The sequence below is a fragment of the Pipistrellus kuhlii genome, unplaced genomic scaffold (assembly GCF_014108245.1).
Source record: "Pipistrellus kuhlii isolate mPipKuh1 unplaced genomic scaffold, mPipKuh1.p scaffold_m20_p_3, whole genome shotgun sequence".
Lineage (NCBI taxonomy): Eukaryota > Metazoa > Chordata > Mammalia > Chiroptera > Vespertilionidae > Pipistrellus > Pipistrellus kuhlii.
In genome coordinates, this window is record NW_023425529.1 from 131,076,012 (window position 1) to 131,094,504 (window position 18,493).

The following is an 18,493-nucleotide window of genomic DNA, read 5'->3' on the forward strand; positions in this document are numbered from 1 at the left end:
TTGGTGTTGATGAACTCCTTTTTTTTTATTAGTGAAGCTCTTTATCTGACCTTCGATTCTGAGTGATAGCTTTGTTGGATAGATTATCTTTGGCTATAGGTTCTTACTATTCATCACCTTGAATATTTCTTGCCATTCCCGTCTGGCCTGCATGGTTTCTGTTGAGAAATCAGCTGACAATCGTATAGGTGCTCCTTTATAGGTAACTACCTTCTTTGCTCTTGCTGCTTTTAATATTCTCTCTTTGTCTTTTGCTCTTGGAATTTTAATTATGATTTGTCTTGGTGTGGTCCTCTTTGGATTCCTTTTGTTTGGAGTTCTGTATGCTTCCTGGACTTGTAAGTCTAATTCTTTCACCAGGTGGGAGAAGTTTTCTGTCACTATTTCTTTCAGTATGTTTTTGATATCTTGCTCTCTCTCATCTTCTGGGACCCCCATAATTCTGATGTTGGTTCGCTTGAAGTTGTCCCAGAGGTTTCTTACATTATCTTCAATTTTCTGGATTCTCTTGCCTTCTAGCTTCTGTGTTTGAGTGTCTTCTGGCTCTTTATGTTCCAAATCTTTGACTTGATTCTTGCGATCTTCCATTCTGTTTTTAGGACTCTGTATAATATTTTTTATTTCAGTCAATGTATTCTTTATTTCTTGGTGATCCCTTATCATTTCTTGTTGATTCCTTATTAATTCTAGTTTATCCCTTTTCATATCCTCATAGGTCTTATCGATCTTTTCTAGGAAATTCTTGAAAAACCTTATAAGCGTAGATTTGAACTCTATATCCAGTTGCTTTTTGTCCTCCATTTCTTTCATTTGTGATCTATTTCGTCTCGGCATTTTCGCAGCTTTCCTGAGTTGGTAGCCTTAAAAGTCTCTGTGTTCTGCTTGGATGGGGCGGGGTTTCAGGGTGGAGCCTGCAGCTTTGGCTTCTGTCAGCCCTGCCCTATGCGGGTCCTTCAGTACTCGCTGCCAGCACCTCTGAGAGAAAGGTGCCCTCAATTTTAGCTTGCTGCCAAACAGTCTATACCCCAATGAGCCCGGTATTGGGGTTCAGTTCAGTTGGTAGTGGGATTGGAGGTGGCATTCGGAGCAGTCTGGAGCCCTTGTCTCCTTCCCGCCAGGGCAATTCCACGGCACAGCCAACCGTCCCTTCTCTGCAGGCAATGTGCGCGCTGCCGGGACCTCCTTTCGCCGCTGCCCTGGGGTTCCGCCTTACAGCCCAGCTTCCTATGGATGATCCTGGGTCCCCGGGGTCTGGCCTAGAACTGGGGTTCAGAGCAGTCAGAATTGGGGCCCAGCACAGTTGGAGCTTTTATCTCCTTCCCGCTAGGGAATGCCAGCCAGGCACTCAGCCGCCCTCCTCTCTGGCTCCGTCCTCTCTGCGCGCCGCATGTCTCTGTACCTTAGGCTTTTACAGCTCCTCTGCGCTTCCTTCTGGTGTTCTCCTTGCTTCTTGTTGTAAAATTTCCAGTCAGTCGACTTTCCTGTAGTTCTGGGTAATGTCCATTTTATATTTTAGTTGTATTTTATTGAAATTGTTGTGTGCGGCTGCGGCTAGGTGTTTACCTGTCAGCCATCTTGGAACGACTCCTGTGATTTCTTAAAGTACAAATTTAATTGTGTTCTTCTTAAACTTTTCACTGGGTTTCTTTTGTTCTTAGCATAAAAATTCAAAACTCCTCCAGCCTTATTGCTGTAAAAGTTCAGGGGCAGCATTTCTATCATAGTTTTGATGATGAGGTACAGTGGTCAGAGAAGGGGTTTTTCTCTCCAAAGCTATACTTTTGTTGGTTGCATTTGTCCCATATCCTCATCTGGTTAAGTCTTACTAATCACCCAGTAACCATTTTATAAAAACTTTCCCTGATATACCTCTCTCTCCTTGTCAACTCTCACACATACCATTGGTTTCTGTCTGAGGAGAGGAGAGGCTACCATCTTTTCATGGTTAAGAGATATTTGGCCTGAGTTTGAATTTGGCTCTACCTTTAAACACACACACACACACACACACACACACACACACACACACACACACAGAGACACACACACACACAATTGATTTCAGAGAGGAAGGGAGAAGAAGAGAGAAATAGAAACATCAATGAAGACACAGAATAATTGATTGGCTGCCTCCTGTATGCCCACACTGGGACACTGGGGATCGAGCCTGAAACCTGGGCATGTGTCCTGACCTTGACCTGAACCATGATCTTCTGGTTCATAGGTCGACACTCAACCACTGAGCCATACCTGTTGGGCTGGCTCTACCTTTCAACATCTATGTGATCATAGGCAAGCAACCTGGTATCTTTGAGTCTGTTTTCTTAAAAGTTATTCTGAGAATTAAATAGTCATAAGTGCCTAAAGCATCACCTGGAAACAGATAGGTTCAGAAATAGCGGTCATTACGCTGTACTGTGTTCTTCGTCTTCGTAACCCCAGACACAAATACAACTAATGCATTATATTGGCATTGCTGGGTTTCTAGAATCTAACAGAAACACTTATTGGATAATTATTGTTTCCTTTGCCTGGAATTCACCTTCACTCTTTCTTCACCCTTCTCCATGTAGTTAATGTGTGCTCCTCGTTCCCCTCTCAGCTCAGGTCCAGTTCCACTAAAAGCCTCTTTTGTTCATGACACTTTCCTTTGACATAGAGATTGTGCCGTGGCTCCTTCTGTTCCTGCCTGAGTGGAGGATCCTGTCTCTCTCATTAGATAGTCCTGTGAGCACCATAAGCTCAGAAAAGGCACTCCTGAAGGTGTCAAATAAGTAAGTAAATTAATATATCATTGGGCTAATGTCTCCATGATCATAATGTTGGTTTGAGGATCAAATGGCAAGGTCTCAGTAATTTTCCTACCTGATATGTCTGAAGAATAGTGAAACAGCCCTAGTCAATTTGGCTCAGGGGTTAGAGCATCGGCCTGAGGACTAAAGGGTCCTGCAACCTCGGTTGCAGGCTTGATCCCTACAACTAATTGCCTTGTCTCTCTCACATTGATGTCTCTCTCTCTCTCTCTTTCTCTCTCTCTGTCTCTCTCTCTGTCTCTCTCTCTCTCTCTCTCTCTTTCTCCTCTCTCTCTCTCTCTCTCTCTCTGTCTCTCTCTCTCTGTCTCTCTCTCTCTGTCTCTCTCTGTCTCTCTCTCTCTCTCTCTGTCTCTCTCTGTCTCTCTCTCTCTGTCTCTCTCTCTGTCTCTCTCTCTCTCTCCTCTCTCTCTTTCTCTCTCTCTCTCCCTCCCTCTCTCCCTCCTTTCCCTCCCTTCCTTCCATTCTCTCTAAAAATCAATGGAAAATATCCTTGGGTGAGGATTAACAACAACAAAAAGTAGAATAGTGAAAGAGTCAAGGCTCTCTGATATAATACTGGGAGTAAGCAAAGACTTAGAACTCAGTGATATCAGGGCTTTTGGGTACAGGAAAATGAAAAAGTGATAACTTTTAGGTGAAATGTAGAAAGCTGATAAAGTTGAGCAAATTTGAGGATCACGTACTCATGTAATAGCTATGTGAGTAAAGTTCTCCTGAGAAAAGGTAGGATAAGCTTTTGAAAAACCTTCTCTTTTTAAAATACATCCAGATACCTTGTATGTTGTTTGTCCATGGTAAATGTTTGCAAATGCATAGTGGAAGAACACGAACTCACATCAATAAGATTGGAGCAAGAAAGAATCTTAGAGGCATCTGGTCCACCTTCATGATGAATGCACCAACAATTCTTAGAAGGTTTCAAAAGGAAAGAAAAAAAAATTTCATGCATCAGGATACAATTAAAAAATTAACTAGCACTTTTCAAGACCCTGAGTAGGGTTCATCTTCTAAGCTCAGTCAGAATTATAATGACAGAGAAAAAGTCAAATTCTGGGTTTTTTTCAAAAATAGAGGATGGTATTTTTATATTCTAAGGCCCTTATTCTTTTAATTTTTATTTTGTTTTAAAATGACCAACTAGTTCTTAAACACAACAGGAAATTCAGCTCACATCTTTTCCAGATGGCAAGTTGCCAACATCCTTTTAGGAAGTCTTTAAACACGGGATAGTTCTGGACTATTGTAATTGCCCCCAGGTGAACCTTCCTGTCTATGTGGCAATTTTGGAGTGACTTGTAATTTACTTCCATTTTCATTTTCATTCAACAGTAGAGATTCAAGGCATATGATCATGAAAGACCAAAACAATTTATTTTTATTTATTTTTTATTTTTCTTACTCCAAAGGGTTTATTGAGGCAAGTTTCACATACAAGTCCAGGACAGAGGGACAGGGTTTATAAACAGGAAACTGGAAGAGATCTTGAGGGCTAAGGGTGGAATCCAAAAAAGAGTGAAATAAATAGAGGGAGAGAGTGGAGGGCCAGGAGAGGAGACTGACAGACTCTCACACAGTGATAACGACATGGGGGCGGGGGCTCCATTAAAATCCCATTTATTTATACAGATATACAGGGAGTTATGGGGGGCCCTGGGGATCCCACTCCATCCTCCATGCCCCAGGGAGGGGCAAGAAGAGGACCTCTCTCCCCAGGGGTGACCCCTGAGGGGTAAGGGACTGCCCTTGCAGGAGTGTGGAGGGAGGTAGGGGCGGGTGCCTCCGCACAGGGCACTGCCTGCTCCGGGGCAGCTGCTGGCCCTGGAGGCGCTGGGTAGAAGACCAAAACAATTTAGAACCATTTTAATTTGGTGGCTACTTCTTTTTTTCTTTTAAAAAATATTTTTATTGATTTCAGAGAGGAAGGGAGAGGGAGAGAGATAGAAACATCAATGGTGAGAGAGTTTCATTGATTGGCTGCGTCATCCAGGGACCCTACTGAGGATCAAGCTCGCAACCTGGGCATGTGCCCTGACCGAGAATCACACTGTGACCTCCTGGTTCATAGGTCGATGTTCAACCACTGAGCCATGCCGGCCGGGCAGGTGGCTACTTTTATCACAAAGAAAAACAACAAATAAACAAACCAAACACATTTTTGGCTCTTATATGCCAAAGGAAGGTGAAAAGAATATTAAATAGATTACTTATTAGTAATGGGAACTTGCGTTTTGTAACTAAGTCATTTGTGAGTAAAAGTATTTTTTAAGAAAATTAAAAAAAATTAATATAAAAAATCTATCTCAGATAGGAACCAAATATTGAGCATTGAAACCTTGGTTTTTCTTTTATATCTTTTGTGGAGGAGCAGTCAGATGATTGGAATGTTGATAAACTACAAATTTGTATTGTGAGCAATACATTTATATTGCAAATGCCAATTCAACATTGTGTTGTTCATCCATTTGTGTGCCAAACGCATGATCAGAAGTGGGCTGCATTATGGGGAGGAAGAGTTAAGGTGTTGCAATTGTCATTTTTGTGGGAAACCTCAGCAAAGTTATAGAGAATTGTCTTCAAGTGAAATCAATCTACTCACAAATGATTATATAACTCTGAGAATTAAAAACACTTTTCATGAAAAAAGACTAAGAAATTGAAATCTGACAGTGCCTGCTCTCCCAGTAGGACAAGCATGAGGCTATATTGAAACTTAATTTTCTTTTCAATACTTTAAATGAGAATTTGGATTTACCTGAGAGCTTTAAACCTGATTGACAAAGCCCTGAGGCCTTCTTCTCAGCTGCAAGACAAGAAGAATTAATTGGGCAAAATAATGAGTAAATTTTGTTAATTCACCTTTTTCTTTTCTTTTTTAGTCAGTTTGGGAGCTAAATATAATATCAGGAAAAAATCAGATTTACAAACTAAATGTCTTTCCAAGTGATTTAAATACTAAGGGATGGCTGAGCAGCAAAATGACTGTAGACTATTGAATTTATTTAGTTAAACATTTTTTTATTTTTACTAATCCTCACCTGAGGATATTTTCCCATTGATTTTTAGAGAGAGTGGAAGGGGGAGAGATTGAGAAAGAGAAAAATGTTGATGTGAGATAGACACATTGATTAATTGCCTCCCACAGGAGCCTCAACCAGGGCTAAGGATCTGCTTGAAGCCTGCAACTGAGGTACGTGCCCTTGCCCAGAAGCAAACCTGAGACCCTTCAATTCACAGGCCAACACTCTACCCACTGAACCAAACTGGCTAGGGCAACTACTGAATTTAGAAAATCCAAATTCTCCTTCAAATTAATTATTTTTTTAAAAATTCACATGTTAAATTTCACACAATATTTAATAAATATGATCTATCTCTGATCATGACCTGTGAAAAGTTGTCACTGTGGAATTTTGGTCACATGATAAATACAAAGTTGTTATATCTTCCATTTTTATAGAGAACACTATTTCTTTAAAAAAATATTTTTATTGATTTCAGAGAGGAAGAGAGGAGAGAGAGATAGAAACATAAATGATGAGAGAGAATCATTCATTGGCTGCCTTCTGCATGCCTTCTACTGGGAATTGAGCCTACAACCTCAACATGTGCCCTTGACTGAAATCGAACCCAGGATCCTTTAATCCACAGGCCAACCCTCTATCCACTGAGCTAAACAAGCTTGGGCTATAAGCAGTAGATACTGAAAAATATTCGGTTCCTTTTACAACCAATATAGAGAAATACTTGAAAACTCTGGTCTCTTCACCCCTTTTATGGACGGGAAGGCAACTCCAAGTTACTCAGGAAAGGGTATATTTTATGTGAAGGGCCAGATGTAGAGAAGGGGAAGGAAGACCTCTGTGTTCAATAGGACTTATTAATCATGAAGCTGCGCACTATAGCCACTTCTTCTATTAAAGTCTAATTGACGTCAATGACTGAACAGTCACACTCGTTGCCTTTGATTTAAGTCTTATCTTGGTTTCATCATACCACCTACCACCTCCCTTCACCTTCAAACAATGGCCTCATCAAGCCAGTTCTGAGCAGGCCCCAGGATTACTTTCTTAGGGGAAAACAGAACATTACCTCACTTCCTGAAAATGTGTCCAACAGAAACAAAACACTTCTCTCTATGAAAAGCAGGCAGCAATATTAACGTTTGCCAATTTGGTTGGTGATCTGCTCAATTTAGGGACCAGAGAATGTTTGTAGCAGGGCTAAATGTGTACTAGTTTAGCCTTTCGATGCTTCCCGCCCCCCGCCCCTTGTATATATTTTTAGCAAGTGAGAAATGGTGCTCTTTCATAATAAAACAGATGGTGGTTTGCACAAAATTAACATGATTTGGCTTTCACTAGGCAAAATGAAAGTCATGAGTGATGCAGTATTTCAACTCAAAGATATTTTATGGAACATTAACATATCAAGTTAGAAGAATGTTCTTTCCAACCAAAAATATTGATTCATTGAAAAAAAACAAAAAAACCCTCAGTGAAATAGAATTGTTCATAAGTTGTGATTGCTGTTCCCATAAAAATATTTCTGTTTAAATTTATAACAAACGTTCTGAGGAGGAGAAATGTTTTTCCTATGTCCCATTTAACAACACAATAACTTTGTTTTCAAAATCTCATTTTATTCTAGCTGGAAGATATATGATCTTATTACACAAAACAACCACTTCATCTCTACAGAAACTTATTATTGGAATATATGATTATAATGTTTTACAGAGGGTGTAAGGCATAGCCTTCATCAAGTTTAGACTATATGCTGTGCAGCTGACACCTCATCTTTAGGAGCGTTATATAGAAATTACTTCAACTATAAGCACAGTTCAATATTAAAACATTGATAACATTTAATAGAAGTGCGATCATTTGTATTACTCCATAATGAGAGTACTAAATAATATTACTAATAAGCAATCCATCCTAATTACTTCTGTTTAATAAAGAAATTAAAAAGGGAAAATATACAGTGTGGGATAAAATGATGGGTGTGAGCTTTGAAAAGGGGAAGTGTCAGTGAGGTGCAAATGCTGAACAGGTGTGGCAGGTCATTCCTTGGAGACATTCTTCACAGACTCTGCTGATGTTATCACACATGAACGTTCCTGACCCCACAACCTTCTGCCTCTAAGTCTTTAACATGTCTTTCCCTAAGACTAAAATTCTTTTCCTTCCCTTTCCTCTACCTCCCTCTGTCAAAATCTTAGGATTAGTTTGAGTCTCACCCTAGGCATCCCTTCCTCTGAGGGCTGCCCTGAGGACCCCATTCCTCCAACTTCTGGTGACGAGGTTGGTCTCCCTACTTTGAACGTCCATCACACCCTAAGCTTCTCCATTTGTATGACTTCCCATGAAATTTATTGCTGCTTATAGTCTCTAAACAAGGTAAAAGATTTAGCTGTTATGCCAACATTCTACATACCTAGCTCCTGGTACAGAACTTAGAGTGTAGTGATGCTCACTGTATGTTTCATGAATTGAATAAACAGATCTTCATTTGTATAGAATTAGTTATGGTCCCTAATATAGAATTAATTATGGTCCTTCTGTCACTAGGCTGTTAGTTGTTATTAACTCAATACTTACTTGTTAAATTGGAAGATGGACAGTTTAAAGAAGAAGAAAAATACCGTTTTCAGTTTAATTATTGTATCTCCTTAAATTTTGTTTGGTGGATATATTTAATAAAGGCTATATAAGTGAGCTGAAAACAATAACAAAGCATATCTTCAAATTAAAATTGTTTTTCCCCCTATTTAACTGCAAAGGTCAAAGAGTAAACTTGACTTTGGGAATGAATGGTATGCAGTTATAAACCATGTTTCTTCTCTTTTATCTGATGTCTTTGAGTTGACTTCATTCTTAGACAGGATCTCCCTACACAGAGGACAAGTAGGCCACAGACAGCTGATGCTGCTTATATATGGCAATAATATTAAGAACTCCTAAAAATCCTGACTAGCACTGTTAGCATTACACATCCATCCCAGGATCCATGATGTAATCACAGTGGTTGGAACTTTGGCCATCTAAGAAGGTGCTTATCCAGTGTCTACAGGGGGAAGATTCTCAAAATAAACAAGAGTTTGTTACCAGAAAAATGGGGAAAGAGAATGTGTGGTGAGCAGACAAACACCTTAGCTATCATGGCTTTCTGCCAAGTAAATACTGAGTGTTCTGGAAAGTTATTTACATCAGCTCAGATCAGGCATCTTGCTTTTACTTGATTGATATGGAAGCTGATGGAAAAGCACTTTGATGGTTTGCTTCCTTTCACATATTGACTCATTTATTGACACAATATATGTTTAGGGATACAAGAATGAAGATGACTGACAACAGTCCTTGTCCTGATGAAACTTATATTCCCAGAACAGAAACAAATATGATCATTAAAAATTATAGTAAAGGATATAACAGAAATAAACTTGGAAGTTTCCATGGAGTAACTCATTTTCTTGGTCTTCTCTGAGTGTCATTAGTTTTAATGAGGCCTACCCTGATCCTCCTATTTAAAATTAAACTCCCTCTGAATTAATGTTTCAGATTTCTTTGGATATATACCCAGAAGTGGAATCGCTGGGTCAGTTCCATTTTTAATTTTTTTGAAGAACCTCATGGTATTTTCCACAGTGGCTACACTAGTCTGCATTCCCACCAACAGTGCACAAGGATTCCCTTTTCTTCACATTTTTGCCAACACTTGTTTGCTGATTTATTAATGACAGCAGTTTTAATGTTACAGAAGACCAAAGAAATGTCAAGCACACTTCATAGAGAAAGGGAGGGACTCCGTTTATTAACACTAAAGGAGTCAGGAATAATTTCCAAATCAGAGTGAAGAAACACACAGAGGGCTTCACTTTTTATAACCTTCTGGGGTCTTTGTCTTGCAGATACCGTTCCACTTATAAACCATGTTTCTTCTGGGCTTACAGGAAGGCCCCCACCTGTAAGCCCATGAAAGAAAGTGGAATCTAAAGAACAAAATATCTGATGATCTGTCCTGGCACCAACATAACAACTCCCACCCCCTACCCCCCAGGGCAGTGCATTGTTCACAGTTCCATGGCCTCTGCATTTAGATAACAAGTTCTACAAGACCAGTTTCCTTCTCACTGACAAGCGTGAGGTGATGTTTCATTGGTTTTATTTTGCATTTCTCTGATGACTAGTGATGTTGAACATTTTTTCATATATCTATTGGCCATTTGTATGTCTTCTTTGGAGAAGTGTCTGCCCATTTTTTAATTGGGTTGTTTGTTTCTTTGGTGTTCATTTATATGTTCATTGCAGCATTATTTACAATAGCCAAGATATGGAAGCAACCCAAGTGCCCATCAATAAACAAGTAAATAAAAAAAGTTGTGGTACATATATTCAATGGAATATTACTCAGCCATAATAAAGAACAAAATCTTACCATTTTTGACAACATGGATGAAACTAGAGGGTATTATGATAAGTGAAATAAGTCAGTCAGAGAAAGACAAATACCATGTGATTTCACTTACATGTGGAATCTAAAGAACAAAATAAAAAAAAATTGAAACAAACTCATAAATACTGAGAATAGACTGATGGTTGCCAGAGGGATAAAGTTTGGGGATTAGGTGAAAAAGATAAAGGGATTAATAATGCACAAATAGGTAGCTACAAAATAGTCATGGAAATGTAAAGTACAGCATAGAATTACAGTCAATAATATTGTAATAACTATATACAGTGCCAGGGGAGTACTGGAAATATCAGGGGGAACATTTTTAGAGAGGAGGAGAGACAATGATGTGAGAGAGACACATTGATTGGATGCCTTCCACATATCCACATGTGTTCTGACTGGAGCAGGGGATCAAACTTGCAACCTAGGTACATGCCCTTGACCAGGAATCGAACCAGAGACTCTGGTGTGGGCCAATGCCCTAACCACTAATCAACACCAGCCAGGGTAGGGTAATTATTTTTTAATGTCTTTTTCTCTCAAGACTATAATTCCCATGTAGGCTGGGACTGTGTTTATCTTATTCGCTGTCCAGCACAGAACCTCATGGTTGGAGTTTAATACATATTTATTGATATAATGAACTAAATAGAATAGATTAAACAAAGCACAATTAGACTTGCCTTTTAGTTAATTTATTATTCATTTATAGACCTTTTATAGTCACACCTATTTAATTTCTTTCTGCCCTTTTCCTTTAACATCTTTACTTTCTGTGTTTTTTTTTTTTAAATTTTTTAAATTTTTAAAATTTTTATTTTTTAAATAAATTTTTATTGTTCATATTATTACAAATGTTCCTTTCCCCCCCTTCTCACCCCACCCTCTGCCCTTTCCCCACCCCCCATTGTCCTCATCCATAGGTGCACAGTTTATGCTCAGTCTCTTCCCAAATCCCCCTCTCCCCTTTTTCCCAAGAATAAACAGTTCACTCCCCTTCCATACCTCTGATTCTATTATATTCAACAGTTAATATTGTTCATCAGATTTTTTTTTTTTTAGTTTCCTTGGTTTTTAGATTCACTTGTTGATAGTTACGTATTTGTTGTTCATAATTTTTATCTTTATTTACTTTCTCTTCTGAAAGAACCACCTTCAGCAATTCATATAATTCTGGTTTGGTGGTGATGAACTCCTTTAGCTTTTTTTTTATTAGTGAAGCTCTTTATCTGACCTTCGAAACTGAGTGATAGCTTTGCTGGATAAGATTATCTTTGGCTGTAGGTTCTTGCTATTCGCCACCTTGAATATTTCTTGCCATTCCCGTCTGGCCTGCATGGTTTCTGCTGAGAATCGTATAGGTGCATGGTTTCAGCTGACAATCGTATAGGTGCTCCTTTATAGGTAACTACCTTCTTTGCTCTTGCTTCTTTTAATATTCTCTCTTTGTCTTTTGCTCTTGGAATTTTAATTATGATTTGTCTTGGTGTGGTCCTCTTTGGATTCCTTTTGTTTGGAGTTCTGTGTGCTTCCTGGACTTGTAAGTCTAATTCTTTCACCAGGTGGGAGAAGTTTTCTGTCACTATTTCTTTCAGTATGTTTTTGATATCTTGCTCTCTCTCATCTTCTGGGACCCCCATAATTCTGATGTTGGTTCGTTTGAAGTTGTCCCAGAGGTTTCTTACATTATCTTCAACTTTCTGGATTCTCTGGCCTTCTTGCGTCTGCGGAGGAGTGTCTTCTGGCTCTTTATGTTCCAAATCTTTGACTTGATTCTTGCAATCTTCCATTCTGTTTTTAGGACTCCATAAAATATTTTTTGTTTCAGACAATGTATTCTTTATTTCTTGTTGATCCCTTATTATTTCTAGTTGATCCCTTTTCATATCCTCATAGGTCTTGTTTATTTTATCGGCCTTTTCTAGGAGATTCTTGAACAACCTTATAAGTGTGGTTTTGAACTCTATATCCAGTCGCTTTTTGTCCTCCATTTCTTTCGTTTGTGATCTATTTGGTTTAGGCATTTTCGAAGGCAGCTTTCCTGATGGGGCGGGGTTTCAGGGTGGAGCCTACAGCCTTGGCTTCCGTCAGCCCCGCCCTATGCGACTCCTGAGACTCAGGGTCCTTCAGTACTTGTTGCGAGCGCCTCTGAGAGAAAGGTGCCCTCGATTTTCGCCTGCTGCCAAACTGTCTATGCTCTCCCCCAATGAGTCCGGTATTGGGGTTCAGTTCAGTTGGTAGTGGGATTGGAGGTGGCGTTCAGAGCAGTCTGGAGCCCCTGTCTCCTTCCCGTCAGGGCAATCCCGTGGCACATCCGGCCGGCCCTTCTCTGCGCGCAGTGTGCGCGCCTCCGGGACCTCCTTTCGCTGCTTCCCCAGAGTCCCGCCTTACAGCCTAGCTCCCTATGGATGAGCCTGGGTCCCCGGGGTCTGGCCTAGAATTGGGGTTCAGAGCAGTTGGAGCTGGGCCCAGCACAGTCGGAGCTTTTCTCTCCTTCCTGCTTGGAACCGCCAGCCAGGCACTCGGCCTCCCTCCTCTCCGGCTATCCTCTCCGTGCGCCGCGTGTCTCAGTACCTTGGGCTTTTACAGCTCCTCCGCGCTTCCTTCTGATTTTCTCCTTGCTTCTTGTTGTAGAATTTCCAGTCAGTCGACTTTCCTGTAGTTCTGGGTAATGTCCATTTTATATTTTAGTTGTATTTTGTTGAAATTGTTGTGTGCGGCTGCGGCTAGTTGCCTACCCGAGCAGCCATCTTGGATTCTCTCCAACTTTCCGTGTTTTTTTTTTTTTTTTTTTTTTAAATCCTCATCCAAGAATATTGATTTTATTGATTTTTAGAGAGGGAGAGAGACAGAGAGACAGAGACAGAGAGAGAGTGAGAGAGAGAGAGAGAAACATCGATGTGAGAGAGACATTGATCAGTTGCTTCCTGTACATACCCTGACCAAGGATTGAACTTGTAACCTGAGTATGAACCCTGACTAGGAACCCAACCAAAACCCTTTGGTGTCTGGGGTGATGCTTCAACTAACTGAGTCGCCAGCTAGGGCTTTACTTTCAGTTTTAATGTACAGTTGACCCTTGAGCAATGTGGGGGTTAAGGGTGACAACTCAATTTAGTTTGATTCTATAGTCAGTCTTTCACATCTACAGATTCAACTTATTGCAGACTGAAAACATCATTTTCATTCATGGTTGGGAATCTGTGATTGGGAATGTGAAAATACTGTTTTCTCTTTGTGGTTGCCTAATCTTCTGATTCAGAAACCCTCAAAGGAAGGAATGACTATATTTATTGGAAAAAAAAACCTCCACGTATTAGGGAACCCACAAAGTTCAAACCCAGGTTATTCAAGGGTCGACTGTATTTTTCTTCTTTAGCCTAGTCTATCAGCCTTTCTTCATCCATTATTTTTGACAAGAGCATGTCCTGTGTTAGGAATTCTTGGGCCACTTTTGTCCACAAGCAGGAGCAGTGCAACTGTCCCTCCTACTTCTGTGCGTTGTAGAGGGTCATTCACCTGGTCTGGGCCAATTCCTCTACACAGGACTGCATGGCTTCTCTTCCAGAATCAATTGATGGCTTTACAATGCTAAGAAAAGTGCCTCCTCTAGAATTCTTGGTTTTAAATAAATACCCCTTCAGTCAAGAGGAGCAAAACTGGACAGTGGGTTTTTATTATTACTGTTATTTTAACATGTAAAATAATAAAAAATTATTTTAATATATAACATATATTACTGTGTGACCATGTACCACTCACTGGGATGGCTCAACTACAGGATGTCTCTGAGGGGGTACCCGACCCTCTTCAATGAAAAAAACACAAACAAACAAACAGCCAAAAAAGAGATAAGTGCAGGGTAGCATGCTAAGGCCAGGGTTACTCTTTCTCAAGGAGAAAAGTCAAGGTCATTTTAACAGGAGGAACAACCCAAGTGAACAGAGGTTGAAGCACCAGAGGTTCCTTTTTCTTTAGTGTGTCCTGGACCTACAAGTCCCCTCACAAGGAGTCCCTAGGAAGTCCATTGGCACCCAGCTGAGGTGAAAGAATTGGCTGACCAAGACCAGATCAGGGCAGTGGAGAGAAGTGACATTCTTCAGCAGCGGCTGTGGGGGGGCCAACAGAGAAAGGATTGTAGGGAGGCACAGGGAACTAGAAAAGGAGCTTGCCTTGCGTGGCTTAGTCAGGCCAGTTACATGAGGTTCAGCCGTCACCTGGGAGACTTGGCTTCACAACTCCCACCCAGCTCCGGATGGAGCTCATAATACAGTTTTACGTAATTCTGCCTTTATCCACTGAGCACGATTAAACATGAAACCTGTGAGGCAGAAAGGGCTGGCCACAGTTTTCAGCGCAGAGCTTTTTAACAAAGCCATAAATGAGGTGAATCATGGCTCGTCCCAGCTATTTTTTCCTCTTGTGTAATTTTAATCCTAGTGTATGTTTCTGAGCTAATCTCATCATTTCAGCTATTTGTCCAAATTAACCCAAACCCTTTAAAATTTCAAGTTAGTTTTGTTACTACTTAATATTTCATGCCAGGTTTTGTTTCTACTTAATATTTCATCCATACTGGATGCAGGCATGACACAGACATCAGCATAGCTGGCAGTGTGAGTCCTCAGGGTCTTCTTTCCAGGAAGGAAGGCACTTGGGTAGGTTTCCCTGGAGATCAGTGGGTCATTCTTAAGTCTTCGGGGCTTCTCCATCATAACATTTGAAGTTCTGAACAGAAATTTTGTCACTGGGGACATGGTTCTAGAAAGAAACCCTTAAAGCAGCGATTTTTCAATCTTTTTCATCTCATAGTACACATAACCTAAATACTAAAATTCTGTGACACACCAAAACATATATTTCTTTGTTGATCTGAAAAAAAAAAAAAAGATTATAATTTGGATGCATTCATACCAGATGGCTATTGTTGCATTGGCTGTTATCATTTTATTATTTTACAATATAAAAGAAAAGAGGTCAGTGCTCTGACTAAATAGTCAGGTATTGCATGCTTTAAAAACTCTTCAGGCACACCAGTTGAGAATCACTGCCTTACAATGATTAAATGTTCTAACCAAAGTGTTTTTACTGCTAGATCTGAAAAACTGAATATAGGACAGCTAATACGTTTACTGTTTAGGAGAAAAAAATAGAACTGTTACCAGTAAAAGTTGTAATCTAACAATTTACTTAAGTACCTTTTTTACTTATTTACTTATAGCCATGTGGGAAGTGGATAATTATTTTAAAATGTTTTTAATATAAGGGACTTCTACAATATTTAACCAAAAAGTATTATATACCATATTTCAGTATTTGAGCACATGTTTAAAACTTGGTTTGTGGTAAAATGTAGCATTTCCCCCCAATGTTATTTGACATAGTAGAGTTGCACAAAAAAGTGAAATTTTGTATTTTATTGCAACAGAGGACTAAGAAATGACTAACTCTCCTTATTTGGAGAACAGGAAGTGGTTTAGGATTAAGATCCAAAAAAATCAAATTTGTTTGATGTTGCCAATAGTAACCTACCTTGATGTGGCTTCTTCAGATGCAACTAGAACTAAAAATTGTGACATCTACAAGTGGTGGGAGAGTTTGAGAAACATTAGTCAGAACCTGTTACCTGGAATTTCAGCCTTGGAGGTTACAATTCCCAGGATGCATGTATAGTCTTACAGAATTTCCGCAGTTACTATTTCCTGGAGAAAATAGTTGTTGAGAAGACCAAGATGAATTGAAATAGCATTCTGAGTATTCTTTCTAAGCCATTCAAATTTCTTTACTTAATCACCGTGGCTATCTCAACTCCTCTAGAAAGCAGTTTTTGTCTTTCTATTCATTGACTGAATAAGAGAAAAAACAGCTTTTGGTTTATTGACACTTGCATCAAGATTATATGATGTTGGAACTATGGGGGTGGGTGGGGTGGGTGGGAATACTTGTAAAGTATATGATTGTCTAACCCCTGTTCTATACAGCATGAAACTAATATATAATAATATTGAATGTAAACTGTAATTGAAAAATAAAATTTAAAAAATTGTTCGATGTTTCTTAAAGATATAAGTCTGGACTCACTGACCAATAGAATTCCAGTTTCAGAAAGTGTGTTTTTAACAAGCCCTCTAAGTGATACTTTGGTATCTTAAAATTTTGGAATCATTAGTTTGTGGAATAGTAACAAATAGCCGCACATAATGAATGCTTTAGTTGATAGTAATTTTATGACCTGATTTTATTTTCATGAAAACTAAAGCTGATTATTTAAGACACTGTTATTGCCTATTTCTGCTTAAAAATTTCTCTATAAAGAATATGACGACTCAGGGTAAAAGAGAACATATAATTTTTTTTAGCCTCATCTGATCTTGAGCTAGGCTATTCTAGACCAGTGGTTTTCAAACCTAACAGTGCATCAGACTCACTGGGAGGTTTTGTTAAAAACAGATTGCTGGGCCCTAACCTCAGAGTTTCTGGTTCCATAGACCTAGGATGGGCCCTGAGAGTTTATATCTCTTACAAGTTCTCAGATGTATTAGTCCACCATGGTTGCAATTGCAAACAACAGAAATTTATTTTTCACAGTTCTAGAGGATGGGAGCCCAAGATTAAGGTGCTGGCAGAGTTGGTTTCTCTGTTCTCTGCTCTCTCTCCTTACAGATAGCTGCTCTCTAACTGCCTCTTCTTTCACATGGTTTTTCCTCAGTGATTTCAGAGAAGAGGGGGTGGGGGAGAACAGAGAGGGAGAGAGAGAGAGAGAGAGAGAGAGAGAGAGAGAGAGAGAGAGAGAGAGAGAGAGAGAGAGAGAGAGAGAGAGAGAGAGAGAGAGAGAGAGAGAGAGAGAGAGAGAGAGAAAGGGAGAGAGAGAGAGAGAGAGAGAGAGAGAGAGAGAGAGAGAGAGAGAGACATATCAATGATGACAGAGAATCATTGATCAGCTACCTCCTGCATGCCCCACACTGGGGATTAAGCCCGCAATCCGGACATGTGCCCAGATGGGGGATGGAACTGTGGTCTCCTGGTTCATAGGTTGATGCTCAAACGTTATCCATGTCAGCTGGGCCCTGGCCACTCTTTCTGTATTCAAGTTTCCTCTTATAAGGATACCAGTTAGATTGGATCAGGACCCATCCTAAGGGCCTCATGTTAACTTAATTATCTCTTTAAAGGCCTTACTTCCAAATATAGTCACAGTCTGAAAAGCTGGGAGTTCAGGCTCCAACATATAAATTTTGGGGAGATACAATTCAGTTCATAACACCGTATGATGCTGAGGCTGTAGGTCCAGGGACCACACTTCAAGAACCACTATCTAGACTTAACTGGTGAAATAGGGAAATGACTTCTGAGAAGACATTTCCCAATTGTGTGAGACAATCCTTGGCTTCACTTCTTTCTACCAACTTTTTCTTGATGGTACTTTCTACTTCTCTGTTTTAATTATTTTCCTTGGCAGATGATTTTCCAGGCTTCAGTTTAGCTCCTTTCGTCCTCAGTGACTTCAACTCTGTGTCAGATACCAACCTCGGTGTCTTGCCAGCAACGCTTATGTATAGGTGTTTATATATTCAGACCAGCACTTATCTGGGTTGTTGCAGTCTTGCTTTGCTCCTGCTCTCCCTGTTCCTGTTCCTGTTCCTGGCACGACTACTCACTATACATTTAAATGGACCTATGGAGTCTATTTTTCTTTCCCTTGATCCCTATGCCCCACAACCAAATTGCACAGCAACTACCTATGCATTTCAATATCCCCATCTCTTCTTTTATTTCCCTTGCATCCAGCTTTATTTAAGTCTCATGAATTCTCCTTTGTATATTGCCATAGCCTTCGTGCCAGAATAATTTCTTTCAGTGTCTCCCTTCTTTAATGAATACAATTTACTGTTTTAGAGTAATCTTCTTAATAAAAAAAATCAAGTGTTTCTCCTACCACATGTTCATGCCCTGTTAAATAAAATTCAGGGTTCTGTTACAAAAAGGAAGGGGTGAGTAAAAATCTATCAGTCTCCACTAGGCTGCTGCAATCACTCCCCAAATATGCATGTACACATTTTCTTTCATCTATAAGATCTTTCCCAGGTGCAGACACCACAAAGTACAACACAGTTACAGCCACCAGCTCAAGGTTAAGAATCTCTGCCTATGTGCAGTGAGCTTCTTCAGATCATCAAGGTCTAGCAAAGTGTTACTGCCCATTGTACCCAGTATTCGATGGTAGA